Source organism: Zingiber officinale, chromosome 1A, assembly GCF_018446385.1.
Source record: "Zingiber officinale cultivar Zhangliang chromosome 1A, Zo_v1.1, whole genome shotgun sequence".
Taxonomy (NCBI): Eukaryota; Viridiplantae; Streptophyta; class Magnoliopsida; order Zingiberales; family Zingiberaceae; genus Zingiber; species Zingiber officinale.
Genome location: NC_055987.1, coordinates 168,980,234 through 169,003,660, shown reverse-complemented (window position 1 = coordinate 169,003,660; position 23,427 = coordinate 168,980,234).

Here is a 23,427-nt window from a genome sequence, read left to right as displayed (position 1 = left end):
ATAAGCCCTGGATCGATCGGCCGATCAATTCAAGCATTTTTTTCAGAGCACAGAGGCGCTCTAGATCGATCAGCCGATCGATCCAAAGCCTCCCTGATCGATTGAGAGCAATCTAATCGATCGGGATTCGACCGTTGGCGTCGTATTTAGCTGTAGGCGTTCGATTCCTTCGGTAGAACTCTCGGCCACTCCTCCCGATCTTCACAGGCGACTTCACAGGTTCTCCACAGAGCTCTCCACGCCAGATCTTGAAGATTCTTAGAAGTTTTGTCCAAGTCAAGAGGTGAAGAAGAGAAGTTAGGGTTAGGGCTTTTACTACACTTCTTGTAAGCTTTTGCTTGTTCTTTACTGCCCTTTCTTTCTTCTTGTATTGAGAGTCTTGTAGGGCTTCTCCGCCTTTGGTAGTTACCATAAAGGAGTGTTATTCATAGTGGAGGGTGCGTGAGTGTGTGGATCCTTGGATTAGTCACCTCTTGTGAGGTGGATACCAAGTAAAATCCATTTGTTAGCGTTGTTGTAGTTGTTTCTTGTATTTCCGCTGCATATCCTTGAAGAAACAAGCAACGTCAACCACGAAGATCGAACCAAGCTATTCACCCCCCCTCTAGCTCCATATTTGGTCCCAACCAAGAGGAAAGTCGGCGGTGGCTTGGGGAGAAGAGGTTCGGCGCGGGTAGAGAAGGGAAGGGATCGGCGAGTGAAGAAGAGGAAGAGGGAAATTAAGGAAAATAAACTTAGGTATTGGTTTTATACCTTAGGTTAATAGAATTAATCAACTCCTAAATTTGGGTATTCCAACCAGACCTTTTCCAAAGCCTATAATTTTATCTCCTCAAAATACGTCCTACGGGCTCCGATTAAATCCTCGAAAATTTCTAAAAATTTCTAAAAATTCCAATACGATTATTTGTCAAATAACCTTATTATTTATTTATTATTTTAGTGACATATTTTACACACTTAGTTAGTCAAGTTAAGTAAGTGATTCAGTTAGTTTGACTAAAAGGTATGACTTAACTTGATCAATTTGAATTAATATTTATTGCCCAGACTTATGTTGATGCACACATAAGTATTCTGAAGCCTAGACAGTACCCTATGCTTCTCACACCATTCTAAGTATTTTTCATACACATGCAAGGTATTCCTAGTGTGCTTGTGAGATGCTCTGGCTTAAACCTATGGGTACATGCTTTCTAGGGAAAAAACCTAGGCTAAGTCCAATATTTGAAAGCACTAGTAAAATTGAGAGTTTTGAATAAAACAAAATGATTTTATCCTAAAATTTTAAAACCAAGCTGATTTTGAAGAAAGAATTTGAAAAACCCATAATTTTTTAAAAAGCAACACAATAAAAAGAATAATTTTGAAAATTTTAGAATCTATTCTACTAGACACATACTTAACTGTCTTCTAATTGTACTGAGCTTGAGTTCAGGTAAACACTTTGTGAAAATATCTACTAAGTTTGACTTGGACTCAATATAGTCAAGTACAATATCACCCCTAGCTACATGATCCCTTACAAAGTGATGCTTAACCTCTATGTGTTTAGTTCTTAATTGATGTTTTAGATTTTTAGTTAGATTGATTGAACTTATGTTATCAATTAAAATTTTTATATTTTATATTCTAATTGATAATATCTTAAAGTGTGTATCATTCATAATAGTTGTGATGCACATTCCCCCATGGCTCTGTACTCTGCTTTAGTAGTGGATAAGATAACACAATGTTGCTTACTACTGGACCAGTTTACTAAGAACTAATCTAGAAGTTAACAGCTTTCACTTGTACTTTTTCTATTTAGTTTGCACCCAGCATAGTCTGAGTCAAAGTACCTAGTTAAGTCAAATGTGCTAGTCCTAGGATACCAAAGTCCTACACTTAGAGTCCCCTTAATATATCTAAGTATCCTTTTTATATTAGTTAAGTGTGATTCTTTTGCACAAGATTGATACATAGCACACATATATACTATAAATAAAATATCAGGTCGACTTGTAGTTAGGTAAAGTAGACTTCCTATTGCACTTCTGTTAGACCCCGTGATTATTTTGATGTGATCAACCAAGTTAGGTTAGGTCATGTTTGTTATTTGATCCCTGTGGCTAAGTATGCAGGAGCTTAGGAGCGCAGAAAGTTGAGCGGAAGATGCAGCTAGCAAGAAGGACGGCACGGGAAAGGAGCCGATGGGCTCGGTGTGTCTGAACGATGAGAGAGCTGTGGATGAGTACACCGATGGACGAGAAGAACGTGTGCGGCGTTCAAGGGAGGAGAAGCTGGGTCGGAAACCTACTCGAGGAGAAGGCCGGAAATTAGGTTCGGGTGAGCCCTATTTCGGTTGGCCGCAATCACCCATGCAATCGGAGCCTTGGAAGAAGAAAATAAGTCAAAAGGAGTTGGAAAAGCTAGCTGGAGGCACCTTTAACGAAGTGCTGGAGGTGCCTTCAACGAAGTGCTAAAGGCGCCTGCGTTGCCTGCAGTCTTGGAGGCACCTTCATTGCCTTGAAGATGCCCTCAACCTTGTCCAGGGTGCCTTCAAGGCCATTGAAGGCGCCTTTGACCCAGTCTAGATGACTGTTTCGAGTTTGGATAAAGTTTTATCCGGTAACTCGGCTGGAAGCGCCCTCAACCCATTTGGAGGCGCCCTCAAGGTTCGAGATAGGATTTCCAGGAGCTATATAAAGGCCCCTGGAGCTAGGAAATTAATTAATCAACTCAGTATTCAATTCCTAGCAACTTTTAAGAGCTTTTAGTGTGTAAAAGGCTTCTCCGCCTTCAGAGAAGGAAACTTTCTTAGTGCACCTGTTCAACCACCTTGGATTAACAACCTTCTTAGTTGTAACCAAATCAACTCGCTGAGTTCCTTTCTCTCTTTTCTATTAATTGATTTTTTTTATTATTGTTGCACAATTTCAGTGTTGAAAGTTTTGAGGAAGGTATTTTTATTTTACAGACAATTCACCACTCCCCTCTTGCCGGCCCCGCTGCACCAACACTTCTATAATATTTTAAGTCTACTGATTTTTCATCTAAGTCGGAGTCAATTTTAACATTAGTTACCATTTGGGTATTAATATTTTTAGAAATTTTCATTTTAATTTTTTTAATTAATTCCTTGACATATTTTGTTTGAAAAACATAAATTTCCTCTTTTATTTATTTTATTTGTAATCCTAAGAAAAAATTAAGTTCTCCTACTAAGCTCATTTCAAATTATTTTTCATTAATTTAATGAATTCTTTTAAAAATTTAGTATTTGTTGAGCCAAAGATTATATCATCTATATAAATTTGAGCTATAAAGATTTCTTTTTCTAAGGTTTTAACAAATAAGGTTTGGTCTATTTGGCCTTGGTTAAACCCTTTAGATAATTGGGATGTTGATAGTCATTCATACCAGGACTTAGGTGCTTGTTTTAATCTATATAAAGATTTCTTTAACCTAAGGACATGGTTTAGGCGGTCTAAATCCATAAATCCTAAGGCTTGATTTACATAAACCTCTTTTTTAATGAACTCATTGAGGAATGCAGACTTTATGTCCTTTATGTACTGCATAGTCTACAGGTGCATAAGTTTTGTCATAATCTAATCCTTCTACTTGGCTGGACCCTTTAGCTACTAGTCTAGCCTTATTTCATACTATTTCTCCTTTATCATCTAGCTTATTTCTAAATACCCACTTAGTGTCAATTATGTATTTATTTGTGGGTTTAGGCACTAGTTCCCAGACTTGGTTTCTTTCAAATTGAACTAGTTCCTCTTGCATCATAATTATCCAATCTGGGCCAGGCGGGGCTTCCTCTATAGTTTTGGGCTCAATTTTAGAAATTAGTGCTATTTGATTTAGATTTCTATAAGATAATCTAGTTCAAACTCCTAAGGTTGGGTCACCTAAAATTTGGTCAGGTGGGTGATAGATTCTTACCCTAGGTGGTTTTATTACAGGGTTAACACTTAGTCCTTGTGATTCACTTATTTTAGGTCTAATTTCATTATCTTCATCATCTTCTATATTTCTTATATTTTGATTAATATTTTTATGGATTGAGTTAGTTAAATTATTTTCTTCATTAAAATTACATTAGTTGTTTCTTCAACTTTTAGGATATTTTTGTTATATACTCTATAAACTCTATTGGTTGTGGAGTACCTTAAAAAAATCTCTGTTGTTGATTTTGATGTAAATTTACCTAAATAGTCTTTAGTGTTTAGTATATGAAATTTACACCCAAAAATCTTTAAATAATTTAAGTTAGAAATTTTATTATAATTTATTTCATAGTGGGTTTATTGTAAGATTTATTAATTAATATTCTATTTTAAATGTAACATGCTATGTTTATTGCTTATGCCCAAAATTAATTACTTAGATTATATTCATTTATCATGGTTCTAGCAGTTTCTTGTAATGTTCTATGTTTTTGTTTTACTAGACCATTTTGTTGGAGAGTCCTAGGATATGAAAATTTATGATTATATCCATTAGGTTGACAAAATTTGATAAACCTATGATTTTTGAATTCCCCCCATGATCACTTCTTATTCTTTTAATTTTTGTATCTTTTTCATTTTCTATTAATTTGTAAAAATTATTAAAGATTTCAAAGGTTTCATCCTTAGTTTTTAGAAATTTTATCCAAGTAAATCTTGAGTAATCATCAATTATAACTAAGCAGTATTGGTTTCTGCTTAGTGATTTAGCTCCGTGTAAATCAAATAGGTCTAAGTGCAGGAGCTTAAGTATTGAATTGGTTTGATTTAGATTTATTAGTGTGCGAGTTGAGTTAGTTTGTTTACCTTATTGACAAACATTACAAATTATATTTTTTAAATTTTTTAAATTTAGGTAGACCTCTAACTAAGTCATTTTGACTCATTTTTGAAATAAGTCTAATGTGAGTGTGACCCAGTCTTCTGTGCAACAATTTGATTTCCTCTTGTTGTATCAAGAGATACTTGAGTGAGGAAGTTGGTAGGTTAATTGTGTAAATATTATTTTTCCTAATTCCCTTAAGTATAATTTCAAGATTTTTAATATTTTTAATTATACATTTAGAGTCAGAAAATGTTACTAAGTAAGTTAAACTTAAATTTCTCAACTAATAAGACCTTTCTAATAATGAAATCAGAACTTAGTTCGATATTACTTGTTCCGATTACCTTAAATTTTCTGTCGTTGCCAAACACAACCAACCCTAAGTTCTTGAGTTTTAGCTTGGTGAACTTCAATTGGTCTCCAATCATATGCCTGGAGCATCCACTAAGTTTACCTGACAATGTCAAAAAATATAACGTTTATAAGAGATTCACTCAGAAAGAGTACCTTGATTATAAGGAGACTTCTTTTTTTTTTATCAATTTTGATGAAAGATTCTCTTATGGTAGTCATAGCACTTGTAGCTTATTATGACTTAGTGTTATACCAAATGGACGTAAAGACTGCATTCCTCAATGAAAATATTAAGGAAACTATATACGTGGTGAAGTTCGAGAACTTTGAGTCGAGAGATTCAAAGCACCTAGTATGCAAATTAAGAAAGTTCATTTTTGGTTTAAAGCATACATCTCATCAATGGTATTGAAAGTTTGATCAAGTGATTTTTCGTACAATTTTAAGAAGAATCTAGTTTATCAATGCTTATATATCAAGTTTAGTAGCAGAAAATTTATTATACTTGTTTTATATGTGGATGACATTTTACTAGCAAACAATGATGAGAGTTTCCTGCTAAAACCAAAACATTTCTATCAGGAGAATTTAAAATGAATGATCTTGATGATGCATCCTTTGTCTTAGGCATATAGATTGTTTGTGATTGTTGAAGGTGCATACTTTTATTAGACAATGTCTATATAGAAAAGGTGCTCATTCAGTATGACATGCAAAATTATGCTCTTAGTGACACCTCTATATCAAAGGGTAATGACTTAGCTTACAACAATGTTCATGCCATGAACTTAAGATTAAGGAAATGCAACAATTTCTCTATTCATCAATAGTAGGAAGTTTAATGCATGCTCAAGTATGTATGCATCCTGATCTTGTGTACATTGTGGAGATATTAGCAGATATTTGAGTAACCCTAAGCCAAAGCATTGGAAAGTTGTAAATAGGATTAGCGATATTTGCAAAGAACTAAGGATTACATACTCACATATTGGAAATCAGGTCATCTAGTGATCATTAGATATTTAGACTCCAATTTTGTTGGATGCTTAGATAGTAGGAGATCCACCTTAAGTTATGTTTTCAAGTTGGTAGGAAGGGCTATATCATGAAAAAGTATCAAACAAATGCTAATAATCACTTCCATTATGCAAGCAGAATTTATAGCCTTTTATGAAGCTTCCAACCACAAGATTTGGATATAGAACTTTATCATAGAATTATAGATCATTGGGGCATTAACAGATCATTAGAATCAACTGTGATAATAAAGATATAGAATTATATTTCAAGAATAATCATAATTCATCGAAGTCTAAATACATCAATATAATAGTGTAAAATTGGTGCACGTAAGCAGGGGTGAATCATCTGTCTTTTGAAAATAAAACTCTTTCTTCTTTTAAAAACAAAGTATACAGCAGGACTAAAAACCATAAATAGAAACGAAAAGAAAAGAAAACAAGCACTCGATCAGTTATTTGGTTTGGAGCCTCCAATGACTCCTACTCCAAGACCTAGATCCCTCTGATCTATCGATGGATAATTCACTAAACTCTCTTTTGAAAATGTTGGAAGAGTAATCAAATACAAAGAAGCGAATGGGAAAGTGTAACAAACCTACACTTTCCCTTTGTAAGTATATAAAATAGACACAAATTTAGAAGTCGTTACCAACACGAAGATGTTGAAATGAAGACGCTCGTGTGTTGGCGCTGGTATATCTGTAGCAGTCGGGTGAAGCAGTGTCACAGCAACATGAAGTAGGAGCAGCTGGAACGTTGAATGTGTTGGTGTAATTTTCCCTGGGTTAAGATTGACTAGGTTGACTAAGTTTGAGTTAACTCAATCTTGAGTCTTGATAGTTGAGTTTTGATATTTGACAATGTATGGATATTGTAGGTATAATTATTCATATGAGATATTGATGGTCAAAGGTTGATCAGAAGAGTCAAGGAAGTCAAGGTTGATCAGATACTTGACTAGAAAGTCCTAACTGGAGGTTAGGAAAGAGCAAGACCAACAGGAAGGTTGGAAGAAAAAGAAAATCTAAGTGGTTCAGGATTGATCATACACTTGGTGTGGAAAGTCCTAGTGAGTGAATCCAGCAAGATTGCAAAGTCCTGGTGAGTGAAGTCAGGTAGTTGGAAACCTCTTGTGAGTGAAGCTAGACAGATTGGAAAAGTCCTGATGAGTGAAGCTAAGTAGTTAGAAAGTCCTTGTGAGTGAAACTAAACGGTTGAAAAGCCCTAGTGAGTGAAGCTAGACAGTGAAAAAATTCTAGTGAGTGAAGCCAAGTGGTGAAAAGCCTTAGTGAGTGAAGCTAGGCAGAGAAAAATCCTAGTGAGTCAAGCCAGGTGGTGAAAAACCCTAGTGAGTGAAACCAGACATGTAGAAATCCAGGTGGGTCAAGGCTGATCGGACATTTGGTGTTTGAAAGTCTAAGTGGATCATGGAGGACCAGACACTTGGTATGAGATGGTAAGTTCAAGTGGGTTAAGATTGACCAAACACTTGACACAAGGTTGAAAGTCCAAGTGGGTCAAAGGATTGACCGGGCACTTAGTGACAAAGTCCCTGCAGATCAAGATTAACCAGATGCTAGACAATGAGGAGTTTCAACAGGTCACGACTGATCGAATATTAGACGTCAAAACCCTAGACTTCAGTGGAGCAAGTTTGGGTTGGTCAATCGATCAGGTGATCGATTGAGCCAGAGCCCAATTGATCAATGGATCGATTGGGTAGTGCTTTTTGACATAAGGAGTTCAATCGACCAGGTGATCGATTGAGAGGAAATCATGTGAGCACATAAGGCTTCCCAATCGAACAGTTGATTGATTGGGCTACTACAATTGATTAGTCGATCGATCGGAGCTAGTTTTCTCGTGATGACGTGAGGCAGCCATAATCTATTGATCAATTGATTCCGAGGTCTTCTATGAGAGTACAGAAGATATCTAAATCGATTAGTTGATCAATCCAGCTGCCCCAATTGATTAGCCAATCAATTGGGATATGACATTGTGTAGGTTGCGAGCTTTGGATGACTGAGATTGGCTGGATCTGACGTGGCAATCAATTGGAAGTCAATTCAATCGATTGGAAGCCTTAAAATCACGAAGTATAAAGGTGACGACGAGGTTCAAATGCAATAACTCTTCACATGATTCTTCTCTGACACTCACCACCGGTTCTTGGAGCAAAGTGCTGCAATATTTCCAAGCATCAAGAGGTGCTTCCAAACAAGAAGAGAGCAAACTAGGGTTTATTATTGTAAATCTTGTAAGATTTTATTTGTATTAGCTTCTACTTTTTCTTCTTGTTGTATCTGAGCCTGTACAAGATTTCTCCACCTTCGAATTGTTCCGAGAAGAAGTGTTTTTATTGTAGAAAGTGTGTTTGGGTATGGATCCTTATATTAGTCACTTCTTCTTGAGGTGGATATCAAGTAAATCCTTGTGTTAGTGTTGAGAAGTTCACTTCGAGTATTTTCGCTGCAAAAGATCATTATTGACGAAGTGAGCAAACTATTCACCCCCCCTCTAGATCCCAGAGTGTCCCAAAAGAATGATCGTATAGAAAAGTTATAATTGAGTTGATTCTTTGTGTTGCTCAAACTCCTCTTTTAAAGAGTGTTGAGGGCGCCTCCAAACTCATAGGAGGCACATCCAACTCAAAGTTTAATCCCTTAAACATCTATTGCGATAAACAACATGAACTTTGGCTTTTATCCATTCGAGGGTGTCTTCCATGCTCTCCAAGGCACCTCCGAAGCACTTTGAGGCGCCTCCAGTGCTCTTCATGTAACAACCCAATTTTTCCTATTTCAAGTTTTAAAAGTATATAAAAATATTTGGAAATGCTTTTAAAATATTCTAGAGATTTTTAGAAATTTTTAGAGTATTTTTATGTCATTTTTGGAGGTCGTTTAGTATGTTTTCAAAAAGAAAGAAATTTTGACAAAAACCGTTGAAGGCGAGGTTCGAACCTACGAACTCGGGTCGGACTGACCCAAGCAAAACCGGCCCAACCAGCTGAGCTACACGATTTTGTTAACCTTATAAGGAGAGAATTAAGTTTATAGCATAGTTTTGATTAAACTCGAATATAAGAAAGGGAATTAGGTTTTGGATTTTCGGAAAACCAAAACATTTTCTCTCAAAAATCCCTCTCCTTCTCCCTCGCGACGGCGCCTTCTCTCTCGGCGGAAATGAAGAAGAAGCTAGGTTTTGGGTCTTCGGCGCCGGCGAAGCTTTCTTCCGGCCAGCCCTCACCCGTGGGTGGTCATCCCGACAGAGAAGAGCTCGCGGGCATAAGAAGAAGCCGGAAAATCTGCAAACCCGAGCCCTCCGAAAACCCTAAGAGCCTTCTCCTTCCTCCTTCTCTGTTGTAAGTGCAAGAACAAGGGGTAAGTACTACTCACCCGTGGTAGGAGTTGCTCCGAACTTAGGGTTCTTGTTTCCTTGCTTCGGTTTTTGCTATGCCGAGTAGAATTATATGCTAGGGCTTTATTTTTCCTTGCCCTGTTTATCAAGTCAAACAATGCCTTTCAACATTAGAGATTGTAAACTTCAGTTTTGAACCTAAGTGTAGCATTTAGAATTATGATACTGCTGTGAGAGAAATCTTTACTTAAAAGCCTTCGGATTAGATTCAAGACAACACTAGGCATTTATTTGGCTTGCTGTTTTAGTTCTTTGAGTTGTGTTTTGTGCTTGAATTTCCTTGCCATTGAAGAGCCTGATTAATTACATCTTCAAGCATGTCTCCTTATGTTCCTTATTGATGAACAGATTCAGTTCTTGGCATTTCAAGAGCATGAACAGCCGTAAGTTCCAGCATGCAAATATTAGCATTTTCGTTACGTTTGTGCCATTTAGCAAGATCAAATTAGTTTTTTTTTGCTCCATTTTGTAGCATGATTAGCAAGATCAAATTAGTTTTCTTTTTGCTCTATTTTGTAGCATGATTAGTAAGATTAGATTAGCTTTCTTTTCTCTTATCACAGCATGTTTTAAAAGTTCAAACTAGCTCTCTTTTGCTCTATTCTATAGCATGATTAGTAAGTTTAGATGTGCTTTCTTTTCCTTTGTTTTACAGCATGTTTAGAAAGTTCAGATTTGCTTTTCTTTTGCTTTGTTTTATAACATGCTTAGAGAGAGTTTAGATTTGTTTCCCTTGTATTGTTTTTATATAACATGCTTAGTTAATTGTAATCCTACACTTGTTAGGTATATCTAAAGGATTCCAATAAACTCTAATAAAGGATTATGAGAAAAATGAGTAAAGAAAAAACCAAGTTCTAGTTAAAAAGAGATAACTAGTAAATTAAAGTAAGAGACTAGTACCTGACTTCCAAGGTTGTCGTTAAATAAATCCACGTGACCAATTCCAAGGTCTTGGCCCTGGTAAGACCAAGGTCTCTACCTCATAGGACTAGAGGCTCACTACCTCAGTCACTATTAGAGAGCGCGCAAAACAAAGATGGTACTAAGCATGGGTCCAAAGAAAAGAAAAGAAGAAAGAAAAGAAAAAGAAGAAGAAAATAAAAGAGAAATTAAAAGATTAATTTCTGGTACAAGGATCTAAGAAAATGAAATAAGCTTTATGCTTAGAATCAATAGAAGTTTAGTTTCTTTAATTCTAAGCTTACAGTGTTAGTTTCCTTATTTTTCTTGTCAGTTAGTGAGCGTGTTTAGTATTCAGTTTTATTTCTGTATACCATGAGTACATGCAGCTTTGCTTTAGCATTTCAGTTTCAGTATTATTGCATTACTTTTATGCACTTCGAGTTTTTGTGAGATAGATTAGTACTTACTAAGCGTTTTCGCTTATAGTTTTGTTTTCTTTCCTCCTACTGCAGATAAAGGAAAAAGCTAAGATATGAAAGGGAGGCGACAGGGTGGTGGTGGTGATGAAGGTGTGTGGTGGCTTGACTATGGAGAGATCCAGAGAGTGCTACCAAACCTGCAGGACCTATTTGATTAGAGTTTATGCTTTAGTTCTTTTCTTTAACACTATTATGAAGTTTGTGAGATTGTAGTTGAGTTTATTTCCGCATATGCATTTAGTCACTTTAATTATTTGTGGAGTGATATAGTTGGTTGTTTTTACTGGAGTAGTTCTTTCTTTTACTGTTGTTTTTATAACTGCGTGGTTGTGAAAAATGTGTTCTAGCCGCCTGTGGCTGCATATATATCTTATGTACTATGGATTTGGTTACCGGTACAGGGGAGACTCTGTCGAAATTTTTCGATAGGAATTCCTCTGAACCGTGATAAATCTAACTGATTCTAATAATAGCGTCAGTGACACTAGTAAGTAGAGTAGTAGTTAGGTAACGGTCGCCCTTAGAGAGTAGTAGTAAGAAGGGTGAGTTGTTACACTTCAGGGCACCTCCCTGTAGCGAGAACTTTATCTTTAAACTTCATCTGCGCGAGGGCACCTCCTATGGATCCAGGTAAGGGTGCAAACGAGCCGAATCGAGTCGAATTATGTAAAAATATTAATATTCAAATTCAAATTCGAAATATATATATGATGTTCGAATTCGATTCGAAGCTCGAAAATACTAATAACTTTAGCTAGAATTCGATTCGAAATAGGATTCGAGCTCGAATTCGATTCGAATTATTCGAATATTAATTCGAGCATAATCAAACTTTTAACTAGAAATGCCTTAAGTTCGAGTTCGATTCGAATTATTCGAATCTAAATTTAGTTATATTCAAACTAAAATTAGGTGTAATACAACAAAAATAAAACCACAAAACAAATACACAACGGTTTCATAACATAAACAAAATATAAATACAAAACAGAATAAAAACGACACAACACATAACATATACAAAATAAAAATGAAGCCTAAACAAGTAAACAACATATAACATGTACAGTTATGCACAATAAAAATATAAAACAGAATGAGATTAGTCATTAAAGTAGAATAATAGCCAAAATGAGATACACATACTAGAAGCATATCTCTTAATGCATATCCCAAATCCCAATTCTCAAGTCCCACTCCAGAAGCTCATAACATAGACAAAATAGAAGTTTAACTTAAGTTAAAATGAGATTAATGACCACAAAACTAATTACGGGAAGCCTTTGTAACGACCACCCTTTCTTATCTATACTACTACTCTCTAAGGGCGGTCGTTACTTATCTATTACTCTACTTACTAGTGTTACTTATGCTATTATTAGCAACACTTAAATTTATCACGGCCCCAGAGAAGTTCCTACCGAAAAATTTCGACAGAGTCTCCCCTGTACCGGTGACAATAATCATCAATACATGCAAAATAAACCATCAGCCACATGCGGCTGGTATATATATTTCACAACCACGCAGTAATAAGACACAACAATTTAAAGAAAACTATTCTAGCAATAGCAAACGAATAAAACTCCAACAGTGGGAAAAACATCCAAACTAACAATGCGGAATAGACTCAATTAGCAACATAAGAAAAATGAAACAACTCCTTACCAATCTCAACTTCTCTAATAACATTAAAGAAGAACTCTAAACAACTTCTTAGCCAAGTCCCGAGGCTTCCATAGTTCAACATCACACACCATCCATCACGCATCCTCCTTGTCGCCTTCCTCTTTATACTTTAGCTTTTCCTTTATCTGCGGTAGGAGGAAAAAATAAATCTATAAGCGAAACGCTTAGTAAGTACTAAACTATCTCACAAAAACTCGAAAGTGCATAAGATACAAGGATGTTAAAACTGAAATGCTAAAAAGAAAAGCTACACATGCTCATCTAATAGCAAAGCACTAAAATAATCTGCATACTCATGATATACAAGAATAAATCTGCATGCTGGAAATAAAGTTAATCATGCTCAATAACTCATAAGGAAAGCAAATGAAATCTAATACTGTATGCTTAGAATTATAAGAGCTAAACTTTGCTAGTTCTAAACATAGGTGATACTTGTTTTATTTACTTATAGCCTTATACTTGAAATTAATATTTAACTTTCTTCTTCTCTTTCTTGGGCCCAGGCTTAGTACCAAATGCGCGCTCTCTAATAGAGACTGAGGTAGCGAGCCTCCAGTCCTATGAGGGTAAAGACCTTGGTCTTACCAGGACCAAGACCTTGGAATTGGTTACCTGGATTTGTTTAAGGACAACCTTGGAAGTTGGGTACTAGCCTCTTATTTTAAATTACTTGTTATCTTTTCTAACTAGACCTTGGTCTTTTCTCTACTCATAATTTCTCATAAATCCCTAAAAGGATTTTATAGAACACTATATGTGCATATAAATTCTAGAGTTGCATAGAACGAGTTCAATTCGTTAAGACTTGTTGTGAAAATAAGGAATTTGCATCTAACTGAATATGTTGTCCAATAACAAAGAAATCTAAGATTTGCATGCTTTAAAATAGACCATTCAAGCTCACGGATTTGCAAGGAAAATAAAACTGCAAAGCTAAAGAGAAGGTCGGTTGTCCATGCTTAATAATATTTACAAAAAGAACTAAATTGAATTGCTGACCTAAAGCTATTCATACTCATTAATTTACCACAGAAACCACATCTGACACGCTAACTATAAGGTTGTTCTTGCTTGTGGAATTAATCTTCATGCTTCTACAAACACTTACTACGAGCAATGCACAGATGCCACAACACTAGAACTGAAATGCAAGGGAAAGAAAACAACCGATCATGCTTGCTGGATAGTGAGAATTTCACCAAAAACTGAAATACAAGGAGGGAACTGTTCGGGCATGGTAAAACAGCAACTAGAGGTTTACTACATGCTCAAGGAAAATAATTAAGGAAACTGTTCGTGCCCCTTAAATGGCACTAGATCTAAACAGTATGGGAAATTACTGCTGCTATCAAAGTTAACACATGTTACACTAAAGCATGCACTCAACAGGTCTATAAATTCTGAATCGTTCCCAGCATAGCAAGGCATAAGGAAAATAAAATCCTATTACTATAAAACAAATTGATGCATGAAGATGATGGTATTGCTTGAATCTGCTGGAACTTAAAAAGAAAATCATATCTTATCCAGTTACAACATCTACACCATAAATTTGTTCATGAGTCCTAACACCTAAATAATCAATCTCTTCTGTTTCCCTCATGTAACCCACGACAGTCATCCTAAACCCCCAAATTCAATCACTTTCAAAGCATGATTCGGAAATAAGGAAAACCACTTATCCAAGGTTCACCGCAGCAATCATCTAAACATGGAAGCTCACGGCAGATTCAAAAACAAGGAGAAATACAATCCGAAAACAAGGAAACGAAATCCTAAGTTCGGAGCAACTACTACCACAGGTGAGTAGTACTTACAGCGGTTTGCTTGGACTTACAACCGCAAGAGAGAAGCAGATTCTAGGGTTTCGGGTGGAGCTTGAAACCTCAACGATTCCTTTGTGTCCGCGTCTCTTCTTGACGAGAGGAGCTCGATGGTGTGAGGACCTCTCGGAAAAGGGTGCTCGTCGGCCGCTGGAAATGCCCTAGCTCTCTGCCGCGGTTCCGCCCGAGAAGACGTCGTCGTACGCGTGAGGAGGAAAAGAGAGAAGGTTTTTCGGAAAAAGAAAACCTAATTCTCTTCTTATAACTAGGGTTTTCATTAAACCAACTACTACTTATATACAATTCATTCTTTCCTTAATTAGCATAGCCTGCTTGCACACTTGGTCAGCCACGTTTTGACCGGAACCCTTGATCGCGGGTTCGATCCCTCTTCTGCCTCTTTTATTTCAATTTATTTTCTATTCCTTACTGCTTAAATACATTTTGTTCCATATTCATTCACAAAACAATTGCGGAACAGTTGGCTAGCTGGATCCGATCAAGGTTTGGTTTGGTCCGGGGTTGCTGGTTCGAACCTCGGCTTGGACATTTTTTTGTCAAAACTTTTTTCGTTTAGTAAAAATACCAAATGACCTCCAAAAATTACATAAAAATATTCTAAAAATTCCTAAAAATCTCTAGAATATTTTAAAAGCATTTCCAAATATTTTTAAGGACATTTAGAACTTGAAATAGGGAAAATTGCGTCGTTACAACCTCCTCTTAATGCATCCCAAACTCCCAAGTCCATACTCCAAAAGCTCTCCATTTCTACTGCATTCCAAAGCTACCTAATCATGCTTCCATTCCAAAGCTCTCCATCCTTCTGCCATCCCAGAAGCTCTTCATTCCTCTTGCTGCATCCAAAGTTCACCTGTCATTGCATTTCCATGTTACACAAAACAATACAAAGACTTTTGAAAATAAAAAAGCTTTATACTTCCACGGTTCCAGGCTTTCATCTTTTCAATCTATGCAAAATTTAAAAATAAAATATATAAATGATTAAATACGTTAGCAAACTCAAAATATAAAATGCTAAAAATTAAATTTATACCTCAATCCGTGACATAACCATTCAACTTCTAATTATCAACTTTATTTATAGGTAAATCAATTGTCAAATGTTATTTTTCAACCTGCAATAATAAGGATAAAAAGTATCATTTATTTTTAAATTTGTTTTCTGATTAGAAGTAAAAAAAAACATAAACAAAATATTTTAACATCATACCTTAGACTTTTTAGTCACTCCATGTCGCTTTCGACACCAATCTCCACCGCACATCAACATTTCTACTGTTGTAGGAGCTAAAGAAGCACGATACTTGTCAATAACATGATCTCCAGCACTAAAAGTTGCCTCTGAAGCTACTGTGGAAATGAGTATTGCTAATATATCTCTAGCCAAAGTTGACAACACTGGAAATTTGTATGTATTGAGCTTCCACCAACCAAGAGCATCGAATGCATCATTTGGATTATACCTATGACACCCTTCCTCTAGATACACATCCAGCTCAGATTTTTTAGGTTGTACCATTTCAATTTCTTTTAAATAAGAAGAGAATTCAGTCCATCCAGAAGAAAATGTAGTATGTTCTCTATTACTTTGAATTGAGGTGTTGCTATCTTGAGATTCAGAGTTGCTTTTTGATCCTTGAAGCTTTTCAATAGCAGCATCTGAATATTCCTTATAAATTGCATACAAAAGCCTTTGGACCTCTTTAATATTACTTTCTGATTTAAATGAGTTATAAAGTTTAGGAAAAGTGAATTCAAGTACTCGCATTTTGCATCTAGGATCCAAAACTGAACCAACATCCATTAATAAATTGCATTCACCCCAATATTTATCAAATTTTTCCTTCATTTTTGCACCATTTTTCTAATAAACTCTTATTCATCACAAGATTTCTCATCCAAGATTACTTTTACTCGATATACTTCATTTAGAAAAAGATTGACAGTAGGATATTCAGTTCCAGAAATAATTTTGGTTGCCTCATAGAATACTTTCAAAATTGAAAATACATTATGCAATTTCTCCCAATCATCTTCTGTTGGACAATGAGTGTAGTTAGGTTCACGATCTTTAAATCTTGAAAATACTTCTTTAAAAGCAATTGCTGTTCTCAACATCTCATAAGTTCAATTCCATCTTATCTTACAATCATCAACCAATTTTCTTTCTTGTAACTTCAATTGTTTCACAATTTCAACAAATTGAATGAGTCTAGCATTTGTTCTTCTAATGAAATCTACACTCTGACGAATTACATGAATAATATCATTAATTTCATTGAGGTCATCCTGAGCTATAAGATTTAAAATATGTGCACAACACCGAACATGGAATAATTTCCCCCCACAAATCAGATTTGTATTAATTTTCAAGAAATCTTGCTTCATATATTTAATTGCAGCATCATTAGCACTTGCATTATCTACAGAAACAGTATATATCTTATTTTCAATTTCCCATGCGCTTGCACACTTTAGAAGGGTATCTGAAATTTGAGGACCACCACGAGGAGGAGGAATATGAAAAAAAATTAAGAACACGTTTATTCAATTTCCATGAAGAGTCAATCCAATGGCCAGTGATAACCATGTACTCTATTTTTTTGATTTTTTGACTTCCATAAATCTGTCGTGAGGCTGATCTTTGTTACATTTTTCAGCAAACCATGTAATTTTTTTTCTCGAGTTCATATATTGCAAAACAACTCTTTTTTGTTGTTGTTCGTGATATACAGGTCCACTCAGGCATTCCACGTCTACAAAACATATTAAAACCTTCTTCTTCTAATAATGTAAATGGATGTTCATGCATTAGGATCCATGACGCAGCTGCTTCTTTCATTCGTTCCATACAAAATTTTCCATTAAATAATAAAGGTGACATAGTCGTTTCAACACTTTCGAAGCCTAACAATAGTTGTTGTTGTTTGAGTTTATCTTCAAGTTTCTTTTTAGACTCCAAGTGTTTAGTACAGTGATCCAAGTGTCGTCTTAAGTGTGTTGTAGTGCCTAACTTCATTTTTGCAAGGAAGAGATTACAATGTTTACATTTGTATTTATCGCCTTTTGGATCCTCAACCTCAATCATGTCTGACCATACTAGAGACCTCTTTTGTTTCTTTGACTTGTGAAGTAAATTACCATCCTCAATCAAATTGTTTGTCACACTATCCCCTTTATCTATTATTTGTTCAGAGATTTCATTAGACTCTAATGAAGCTTGAATAGCTGAATTTGCTGCTGGAGCAGAATCAGCCATATCTTTGAAAATCAAAAGAGAAAGTATAGCTAAAAAATATTAACAATGCAATAAATTATTCAAAGTATCCTAAATCCTAATCAACATATCTTCAAGAATAAAGCATAAATAACACAAATAACTTAGATGGAAATATTACTGTATTTAAATATGTAAAATTGTAACTCTAAAGTTATCAAATTCAACAACTATTGCTTTAAAAATCAATATTTAACAACTATTTCTTTAAGAAAAAAACAAACAGATAGATTAAAGGAAAAAAAGAAAATAATTCCTTTAAAAAAAGGATAAAAACAACTATGGAAAGGGTTGAATCCATTATGTACTTCAAAGAAAAAATTAGAGATTGAGGGGAAAAAGACATACATCTTAGGTTTTTCCAAGCACAAGTAGTATGTGGACTTTGGCAAGAGCAGAGAAAGCAAGAAAAGTTGCGCTTGATCTTCCGACAGAGGGGGAGGCAACAGAGCCACCAGGAGCTCTCGACGCCGATAATGCAGAAAAGGCAGTAGGCACCAGCAGTGACAACAAGAGAAGTTGCACTTGATCTTCTAGCAGAGGGGGAGGGGAGACAGTAGAGCCACCAGAAGCCCTCGAGTCTCGACTCTCAACGTCGATAACGCAGAAGAGGCAGACCCCCAGCGCCTTCTCCTTCTCCAACACCAGCTCTAGATCCTAAGCACTTGAAGCACAGTCGCACAACCTTATCATCTTCATTCTTCAACTTCAGCACTCTTCAGAATTGCACTTGAAGCGCAATCGCATGCCAGGAACCCTAGCTATCTTCCGCCGCCATCTGAATTCCTTTGTGGAAAGATTAGGGTTAGCTTTGTAAAAGGATTGGGTTATAATATAAACATAAACTATTATCCATTAACCCATAATCCATTAACCCGCAATTTTTTAACCCATTAAGCATGAGTGCAGAATCGTTACTCATCAAATTCAAATTTTTAAAACCATTACAATATATTTATTGAATAACATATTATAAAATAATAAATATATAATAAAATTATACAAAAGCTTGCGAGCGGCTCGCGAATATTCGAACAAAATGTTATAGATTCGAATTCGGCTCGAAATCTTATCGAACATGTTCGAGTTCGGCTCGAATTCGATAAATTCGAATACGAATCGAATATATTTCTAGCCGGCTCTAAAAGCTCGCGAGCCGGCTCGATTCGTTTGCAGCCCTAGATCCAGGGCACCTCCGAGGCCCCTCCATGACCCATCGAGGCATCTCAGTACTGTTTATCCGAGGCTTAACTTAGTTTTTACTCCTGCAAAAATATATTAGGCTAATAGAAATATATATGACCTAGCAAACAAGGTTAGCACAATTTATAAGTATTATTAATTAGTGTTGGGGCAATTTCCCTTAGGTCAAGTTTGACCAGTTTGACTAAGCTTGAGTTGGGTCAAGCTTGAGTCGGGATTTGAGTTTTGATGTTTGACAATATAAGGAGATTACCGGAGCAATCGTCGGGTTGTGAAGATGGTCAAAGGGTTGACCAGGTTGATGAGAATACAAGTTAAGTATGTCAAGATTGACAGGAGACTTGACTGGGAAAGTCTTAACTGGAGGTTAGACATTTGGAAAGCCCTAGTGAGGAACTAGGTAGGAGAAAGTCCTGGTGAGGAACCAGGCAACGAGAAAGTCTTGGTGAGGAGCCAGGCAAGGAGAAAGTCCTGGTGAGGAGCCAGGCAATTGGAAAATCTAACTGTGATCTTGGCACAAGTTGTAAGTCAAGCATGTGGTCTTGGCAAGGAAAGTCCTAGTGTGACTTGGCAAGGAGAACTTGACAACTAGGATGAGGCCGAAGGAAACTCCTGGATGAGGCCGAAGGAAGCTCCTGAAGGCAAGGCGTGAAGGATGGGAGATATTCGAGGGACGCAAGGCTGATGGAGGAGGCTAGAAGGCTAGTTCGAGGTTGGTCGGGTGTGGCCAAATGTTAGGCATGGAGACCCAACAGATCACGGTTGACCGGGAGTTGAGTTTGGGAATTTGGACTTGAGTTTGAGTCAAGTCCAGGCTGGTCAATCGATCGGGCGATCGATTGAACTAGAGTCCAATCGATCAGTGGATTGATTGGGAGCTGCCAATCGATCGGTCGATCGATTGGGCAGGGGAATTCTCGCGCGATCGCGAGAACACAGAAAGCTTCTGAATCGATCCACCGATCGATTCAGATGTTCTCAATCGATCGGTCGATCGATTGGGATTCGACCGTTGGGCAGGATGCAGGTGATGGACGGCTACGATGGAGCGGTGCTGATGTGGCAATCAATTGGGGATGGATTGGATCGATTAGGAGCACTGTTTAAAGCCTTGGCGGAGCATTTTCTCCGTAGATCTTTGCGATTTCTACCTGCGGTTTTCTGCGATCTTCACCAGCGATTTCCTCCGAGTTTCTTACCAGTTCTTGAGGGTTCTTGGAGTGCATCTCCAAGATTCAAGAGACAACAACAATACACAATAAGTAAGCAAGAAGAGTGTGTTTTCACTTGTATTTTTGTATTTCTCTTCTTATGTGAGTTGTATTTGTGTGTTTGGGTTTGTACGAGGCTTCTCCACCTTCGACTGCGACCGAGAAGGAGTATTTCATAGTGAAGGAGTGAGTTGGTGTGTGGATCCTTGGATTAGTCACCTCTTCTTGAGGTGGATACCAAGTAAATCCTACTTATTAGCATTGTATAGTTTATCTTCGAGTTGTATTCCGCTGTAAACCATCAAGATGAAGCAAATGACGCAAGCGCGCGATGAACCTCTATTCACCCCCCCTCTAGCGGGCACAAAGGTCCCAACAATTAGATCCTATCTTTTCGAGACCGGGATCTAGTCATAGTCTCACTCTAGACTTCCAAAGTGGACCAAAAGTGGACCTATGCCTAAAGTCCCTAATTGGGACTCGTCCTCACTAGACACTCTCCTCCATTGACTTGCCTTACTTACCACATAGAATCTCTTAACTCCCTTTCAGTTCACTAGATCTTCCTACTAGTTGTCAAATCCGTAGACTGAACTAGACTTCAGCTAGCTGTCAGATCCTGCATGTTAGGTCTAGCTGAGCTAGAGGGGGGATGAATGACTCACTTCGATTTCTTGATTAACTTGACTTTATACAGTAGAAACTTGAAAGAAATGCTAACTCCTTGCATTTACTTGGTATCCACCTCCTTGAGGTGACTAATCCAAGGTTCCACGCCATGGTCACACTTTGCACTATGAAACTTCTCCTTCTTGGATCAACACCAAAAGTGAAGAAACTTTACACAATGATCCACAACTCTCCCTCTCAACAGAATATCTCACAAGGAAGAAGAAGTTAAGAGATTAGGATTTTGAGTACACCTACTTCTTCTTTGAGTGACTTAAGATTGTAGCACTAGTGAGAGCTTGAGCACTTGAGATTTGAACTTGATCTTGAGCTTGAGCACTGGAGAGCAATGGAGAACACTTGATTGCAATGGAATAGTTTCCTTCAAATAGGCGACTTCGGATCTTCTTAAACCATAGAGAAGGAGTCATTTTTCTTATCATTTTGTGAGTCTTAATCGATTAAGAAGTGATCTTAGTCGACTATCAGGCGATAATCGATTAAGGTAGTTGATTTGGTGCGTGTTTCATTTACACGACTCCTCCAAATTGCCTACCCTAATCAATTAAGATTAGGATAATCGACTAGCTTAAGCGAATAGGAATTATTCTATTTTTGAACAGAGTGTCTCTTAATCTACTGAGCCAATCGCTTAAGCTTCGAACAGAAGCATTCTATTTGAAGCAAAACAACACCATAAACGATTGATTCAATCACTTACGGTTTCCTAATCGATTACTGTAATTGATTAGAAAACCTTCTGTTTCAAATAGAATGTCTCTTAAGCAATTGACTCAATCGCTTAACATTATCTTAATCGATTAACATACTTTGCTTCAGTTGATTATCAATTGTCTTGCCAAGAATCTTGTTCTTGACCTCCCTGGACTTCTTTTACCTTACATCCGGTCTCCCGACTAGCAAGAACTTCTCTTGTGCCAAAGATCTGGTCCCCTGACCTCCTTAGATGTTTCTTGCCTTGCATCCGGTCTTCTGACTTGCAAGGGCTGCTCTTGCTAGGAATCCGATCCTTAATCTTCTTGATCCTGCAAACTCAAACTCATATTAGATCCAATGTATTAGCCTAAACTTAAATAATTATCAATCATCAAATTTCTTCCTTAGGGCATGATTGCACCAACACCATGGACCCAACCGGACTTTCTGCCAGATATAGGTCACTTCTTGACCTATTTGGACTTCTACACCAACTATCAGGTCCTCTAGACCTAGCTGGATTTTAGCTTGGTGTCAGACTCGTCAAATCCTGCATACTTGGTAGAAAGGTTAGATAATATAACATCTAACTTTAATCCATTTATCATTCATCAAAACTTAGGTTTAATTATTAGTACTAACTGCACCAACAGATAGAGCATATAGGAATATATTTTATGTTAGCAAATCCACTCAGCAAGGGTTTGTCATCCAAGGTATTTCATCAGCATGTGTTGAATATGAGATTCTTCCTTTTTATGAAGTACATATTTGGTAGGAATTTATATTTTGGTGTAATACTTTATATTAATGAACACGTATATTTTTGACTTATTGTACGTACTAAAGTTTTACATGTATATAAGGTTTTGATTCTTTGACATAAAGACATCATGATTTACTTTTGTGATCTTGCTTATGATATTTGTAAATATGTTGTAAGACTTAATTTTGAATCATAAGGTTGAATTATGATTTACTATTACAGTTTAACATAAGATATTGATAAATATGATTTAAACTTGATTTGGGTCATAAGGATGACTTATTGAGAATGAACATGTACAAATCACATTTAATGTCATTCTTGTACTACACATTCATATTTGATCTATGTCATTAATAAAATTAGTATCGTGATTACTATTGAGTCTTATTACAGTTATAGTAACTCCGACTTCATTAATCCTGTACTAATTTAATTAATGAAATAGATGGTTTAAAAGAGTATTTAACCTATAAAGTTTTGACATATTGAGTTCAACTAAGGTGTTATGTGGTGTATATGGTATCACAAATAGTCTAACTAGGAGATTGAAGGATTAAGTCTCTATTTGGCGGGATAATATGAGATTAATAACAACACACAATAATTTTATCATTAAGGAATTAAATCTCAATTAAGTGATCTAATGTTTTAATTTTAAAGTGACATTTAGATTATTGGATGTGAATTTGATGTGTAGATCCATTAACTCTGGACTATTAATGGGTTATAGGTTTTAAGTGGACGATCCTTACAAGTTGAGCTTAGTATATAAAAAAAAAGCCTTGAGATGTTTGGGCTTGATTTTGGTTACTTCATTTTCCTCCTCTCTTCTCCATTGAAATGAACTAAGGTTGTCGTCTATTCCTGTAGAAGACTTCCGTTGCATATAGGAATTCACCCGATGACAAATTAGGAGTAATTGGTGGCAAAAATGTGAATACGCTCGTCCCCAGTGCAAAAAAATTGTATGGGTAAACTTTTTATAATGACTGACACCACCGCCGAAACTGCCCCTTATCAAAAACCCTCGAAGA